Raw genomic sequence first — 6,141 nt, forward strand, 5'->3', positions numbered from 1 at the left:
AATAGATTCTTTCCTACCTTAGCCAAATCAACGGATCTCTCCCATTAATGCAATTTGCTTTAGCAAACAAATAATAGATTATTTTCTACCTTAGCCAAATCAACGGATCTCTTCCATTAATGCAATTTGCTTTAGCAAACAAATAATAGATTCTTTCCTACCTTAGCCAAATCAACGGATCTCTCTCATTAATGCAATTTGCTTTAGGAAACAAATAATAGATTTTCAGGAAACAAATAATCTCTAATCTCTAATCTCTAATTCTCTAATAATCTCTATTCTTAATGGAGCAGTTGGTAGTCTCCGCCGGTCAAATTTCGTCCCACCACTTTCGTCCGGGTTTTTTTTCTAAGTTAACCTTCGTAGGTTTTTTTTGGTTCCGTCCACCACCTCCCCTCCGCTGGTTTTTCCGTCGCGGCAGAACCAATCCCTCGCTAGCCCTACCTCGTCTCCCGTCTCCAGTCGCAGCCGCCGCCGCACCCCAATCCAACCCCGCCGCCGGCGATCTCCTCGCCCCCCTGCGCCGCCGCCCCCAACCTTCTATTCTTCTCCCAAGGGAATCCCAAGGGAAGGGAAGGGAAGGCAAGGGAAGGGAAGGGAGAGGGAGCGCCCAGATCCACGGCGGCATCAGCGCGCCGTCGTCACCTGATCCGCGTCCGTCCTCGAGGGAGGTCGGCCATGGAGGTCCGACCCAGCCCGGCAGCAGCCATGGACGGACGGAGATGCCCCAAACCCTACCCTCAAGGACGACGCCTCAACCTTCAAGGACGCGCGCCGGCGACCGCGGATCTCCGGTGACGGCTATGGTGAGTGTGTACCTACGGACGTTCTTCCTCGGATTCATCATCTCCCCCTGCTCGTGATTCCTTCCTTGGTTTCTTTTCTTTTATGTGCAGGATGACTGCCCCGGATCTGGACGCACAACCTGCAGCTGCAGCAGCAGCTGGACGACCGCTTATGTCCTGGATTTCATCTTTTCTCCTTTCTCTGATTTACTCATACACAACTCCTGACTTGCTGCATGTGGCTGCTGAATCTTCCTACTGCAGGTGTGCCTTACACATGTTCGTTGAGTTGCTTAATGACATAAAAAAATTTTGAAACCTGGAGTTATGCAACTGCAGCAACAAGGACGGATGGCCATCTTCACAGGTTATGCCCCTTACTGTAATTTGCATTCAGTTATGTGCAGTAATAATGCCATATTTGTTAGCCTGCTAGCTGTTTCCAGATTTTTTAGACATGATTGACTGCTTCTACAGAAAAGGAGTTTCTCGAAGATAAGAGCAATCCCATTGTTGCTACAGAGCCTGAAGATTCTTTGCCTTTCTTTGAACTGTTTCAGTTTTTTCTTTCATATGGCTACAATTATTTGATTGGTCCATGTAGATTTAGGCAACATGAGATGAGCCGATGATATATATTGTAATATACGATGTCTATTGCTACAAGTGTTGATGTCTTGGTGATGGCAGGTTTTGCAAGTAATTGAAGCGCTTTTTGAGTAGAGGATAATTAGAGATATAAAGTTCTACCTCAGATCTTGGGGTATGTGAAAGTGAACTCGGTGATTTCGAGTAATTCTAAGAGTATACATCTCATCTATCAGGTATCCTTTTTTGAGTAATGCTAAGAGGATACATCTCATCTATCAGGAATTAATCCATCTCGCTGTACTACCAACTCCGTCAGCCGCTCCTGCTCCATACGCACAATCTCGTCGATGTACCAGGTACGATTGATCTCATGCGAGCTACATTCAGTTCTGTCCTTTTGATTTGCAAGCTAAATTCCCTTCTGCCGTGTTGAGAGACTTAATATTATCTGTGTGTCTGCAAGCGTAGCTGCCATCATCATTACCTTGCCCATATACGAACAGTCTATTACCTGAGTCGGGTTTCTACTCAAATTGTGGGAATTACATATATTAACTGCTTGTTGCCTGCTCTGTTCCTACTTGGTGTGGCCACATATAAGTCTTCTGATTGTTTGGGTTAATTTTTGAGAATCCACTCAATATTATTCCTATGTGATTGTGTGCTGTCGATCAGATTTCTTTAAGACCCACTGAATATTAGACGGACGTGCTCTACCTTGGCCTCAAGGGTGTTCATCTACTTGTTGCCGTGCTCTGGAATCTGGACGATGCACTAATGCAGGTTTGATTTTATTTTCTTGCATATCCCTGAATTTTTAGAGCCGTGATTTAAATGCTGCCGTGTGTGCCATCGTGTACTGTATAATGATTCTTATTGAGGCACTGCTGCAACCCAGTTTGCTTATCAAATTGATGCAAGAAACGAACTAATACATAGAGAGTACAAATCACTATTACTAATCTATATATGCCCTGCAGTACGTGTGTGTCTGGATAGGTAGAGATGGATAAATTTTGTATGTTTTTGTTCCTGGTTTTTCCCATCGATTATGGATTTGTAAGCTAATCCTTGAATGTTTCTATTGCCTGATATATTATGGATTTTCAGTGAGCACAAGCCTGCAACCTTGAAGGAAAATCCATTGCCGCTGATGACATGATACTATGGGTGAGATTTTTCATGTTTACTTTGTTATGTTAGTATGTTGCCTCGAAAGGTACAACTGATTTAGTAGATGTACTGCACTCCTTACAGTCGAGTGTGAGTAGTTCTGCTTGAAGAGGCCATGGTGATTTTGGTTCATTTATTGTAAAATCTTGTGATGGCTTGACACAACAGAGTGAAACCACATGAATTCCGTTACACTAAATTCTTATCATTTGCTCGCCTTATTTGACAAGGTGACAGGCATCTTGGCAGCCGCCACTAGAGCAACACATCCCTGAGCGAGCAGATGATGCATAGGGGCACCTATGGAAGAAGAGGTCGGGGATGGTAGACAAGGGCGTGGACGCCGGTGCGGGCTCCTTAAAGCCTTCGAGGAGGATGTCGCGGTCGGGCCCGGGGGCGGCTGCACTAGAGACACCATGGTCATTGCATTCTAACAGTATCTGCATGAGCAGAGAAGACCAAGACCAAGTGAAGGTCACATGGACGTGTGAATCAGTGGGCAAGCCTCATTTTTCTTCTATACATTAGAGCAGCCCAAGATACTTGGCATCCGTGAGACCCATAGATCAGCTAGGTAAGTACAAAGCTACCAATTTTCATGTACCTATGTGAGTTTTGTGATGTTTCCTTAATAGAACAGAAGCATCCTACTTATCAGTCTAAGTAAGTTTGTGAGTTGATCCACTGCTGAAAACAATTCAGTTGAACATGTTTGTTCCAACAGTTTTGAATGTACATGAATGTACATATGCAGTTTGATTCCATGTGAAGCCCTGGACAAATAGCACATGTATCACATGGGCGGCCCAGAGGTACCATCTGTGTTGCGGTGCTGGTGCAGCGTCACAACATGATGGTGCCTAAGGCTGAGCCAATGCAAGCAAACACAAAATAGTGAAGTGGAACTAAAATAGGTATTTGGGGGAACATCAGTTGTAAGTTATTCTCCATGTCCACTCTTCTTCCTTTTAGCTACTTTATCCCCTCCCTTGAAATTTTATGGGCTGCTGGGTGCAATTCTCCTTATAATACCGAGACTCATACAATATGTATTTGTTGGTGAATTCTGCTGTTCTGGAGGTCCGCGGATGTGTTTATTCAAAGCTTTGATGAGAAATTTTGATCATTGTTGTTCATCGGTGTCCAATTAGGTTTAGTTTTAGAAATCTCGAATATGTATTTATAAAATATTCAGATGGAACAACTCAGATTAAACTATCTAAAAATTCTGGGCCCCCTCTATAATAGTTGCATGAATAGAAGTGAGGAGACTGAGTGTTAGTAGGTCATAAGTACCTTACTATATTCCCCTTCATTACTGCTTTGTTTTGGTTGAACACCTCGCAACCGTCGCTCCTCCAAGTCTGAACTCCACCGCCGTGGCTCGCATGACACATCGGTGATAATGTGTTTGGTTGTAATTGTACACCACACACGTAATCATGAGTATGTCTTTCCTGTGGCACCAGAGTTCCAATTTTGTTGTAGATTTATCTTTTTCACGAATCCGTTGTACAAATGTTCATTGGTTGGAGGAACAGGAGTGAATTCCTGGTTTAAAAAATTGATAATGTCGATTGATGTGCATGATGATCCTCCATGTATAATATGTATGCCCTGGTTCCGGTATTTTTCTTTAGTTAACTGTTGGTCAGTTCGCCAAGAAGCTTTGTATTCCTGTTAACTATTCCTTTGGGCGACAGTAGCTTTTCTTTTGTTTCTCCAACCTATTTCATAATGTAAACAATTTTCACACTAACTCTTAAAATTTTGGATGACTTCGTTTCAGATCTTCAGCCTCAATTGGTTGGCCCATTTATGCTTTGCAAGATTTATTTATGCCGTTTCCTCCCAAGAGTAATAATTTCGGTTTCAGATGTGCTAAAATTCTCATCGTCACAAACCTTTCAAGGTATCCAATATTACACTCATTTTGTTTCAGCATAATCCTATATATACTCTGCTATTTTTATGTTAAACATATATGCTTGCTCTCCTCGGAAGTTAATTGCTCTAGACAAGCAGCAATAGACATTTTTTAATGTCCTACTTACGTGCAAATTTTCGTCAAGAGAAAACATTCATAATGCACAATAATTTAAAATAAATTTTTCATTGAGAGAGAAGGTAAAATAAAATCAGTGTTGTTTTCTCACAGTAAGTTAGTTGGAGATGAATTGGGATGACTCGGGCATTACAACGAACAGTTTGTAAATGATGTACCGGTCAGCTGACTTATGTATCTTGCAGTGTCGGCGTCATACTTCTGTACATAGAAGGATGGATTCAGTAACAATCACTTGAATAGTTCTACTAATTTGGGTTTCCTGTATACGTACCTTGACCCTTTGTTCCTCTACACCAGCAATGCTTGAGGATTGACTGGATGTATTGAGCTCAAATTTTGGATGCCAATTTGGATACTCAGATTACACGACCATCTGTGCATGCATAGATGAGATGTTTTTTCATGGAATGTTTTGACGTATGGTGGTTTTTCATACACTCTTTTCATTTTTTATCTGGCTAGGGTGAACAATACTATCTAGGTGATTGTGAAAATGCAGGCTACAGTACTAAATTTTCATAAGGTTTGTGAAAATACAATTTTCTACACTAAGGATGTGCCATGGCAGAGTTAAGTTGGTTAGTACATTAGTGGGTGTGTTATGTATTCGCAAGGTTATGTCCAGTATAATACTTAATTCCTTGTAACCATAAATGTGAGCTAGGAAGAATAAAATTTGTGCTTTATTGAACTTACTGTAGAGCGGAGCAAGACGATCGAAGAGAGGGAGGGATTACAAATATTTCATTCATGGCAGAGTTAGAAGTAGAACGAGCAATGTAGATGGACAATTATGCTTTCTTAAGAGTATATATTTTTCATGTGAACTATATTTATTTTTCCGTGGCAACGGCAGTTGGTATTGAGATTGACAAAGTCGCAAAAACATCGCCTCCCATTGAAAGAATATTTCCCTGCCACCACAATTGTTACTATTGTCAATTGTATGTGATAGTGAGAGAATATTACTTTGAGGTGTTTTAATGCACTATCATTGGTGGATAATAAGAGTATGAACCATGACAAACAAGAGCAATGAATGTGATAGCAAGGTCAGAGGTGAGGTCGAAGGGCTATCAGAAAATAGGAGGTAGGCAGGGAGAATGAAGATGATGTCATGTCTTGTTGCGGTGGTGACCCATAAGTAAATACTCTTGTTGCGGTCATGTCTCGCGATGATGCCAAGAGTAATTTTGTCCTACCTTGTCTATAATCGTGTGCCTTGGTCACCGTGCCAAAAATAATACACCTTAGATAAAGAAACAGGGGGAGTAGAAAGGAACAAAGAGATCAAAAGATTATGTTATGTCTTCCCAAAATTTTGATATGTATCTAAAAGTATATTAGCTATGTATGTACTCCTAGAAAAGCTGAGGTACTCCATCTTGGTGGAGAAGATAAAAATGCCCACAATTTATGGTCTTGTGCTCATCTATTTTTGTATTGCGCCCGTAGCAACGCACGGGCATTATGCTAGTTTATATAAACAGCCAGCTCACATGCAAAAGCCATGCACTTAGTCAC

The 6,141-nt window shown here is 41.6% G+C and overlaps 1 long non-coding RNA gene across 9 annotated transcripts; it reads left to right on the forward strand.

Moving 5' to 3' along the window:
• Positions 1-379: 379 nt before the first annotated feature.
• On the forward strand, positions 380-5,606 carry LOC119329121. Of its 9 annotated transcripts, XR_005159308.1 has the most exons (11): positions 380-806; positions 897-959; positions 1,050-1,152; positions 1,476-1,548; positions 1,656-1,732; positions 2,052-2,159; positions 2,487-2,546; positions 2,787-3,123; positions 3,304-3,484; positions 4,339-4,461; positions 5,319-5,606. It is a non-coding gene; the product is annotated as an uncharacterized LOC119329121 (long non-coding RNA). The 9 variants fall into 9 exon arrangements; XR_005159305.1 differs by having other exon boundaries at positions 897-1,152; positions 2,780-3,123; XR_005159302.1 differs by having other exon boundaries at positions 897-1,152; positions 3,252-3,484.
• Positions 5,607-6,141: the final 535 nt, after the last annotated feature.

This window comes from Triticum dicoccoides, chromosome 7A (assembly GCF_002162155.2).
Source record: "Triticum dicoccoides isolate Atlit2015 ecotype Zavitan chromosome 7A, WEW_v2.0, whole genome shotgun sequence".
In the NCBI taxonomy this organism is placed as follows: domain Eukaryota; kingdom Viridiplantae; phylum Streptophyta; class Magnoliopsida; order Poales; family Poaceae; genus Triticum; species Triticum dicoccoides.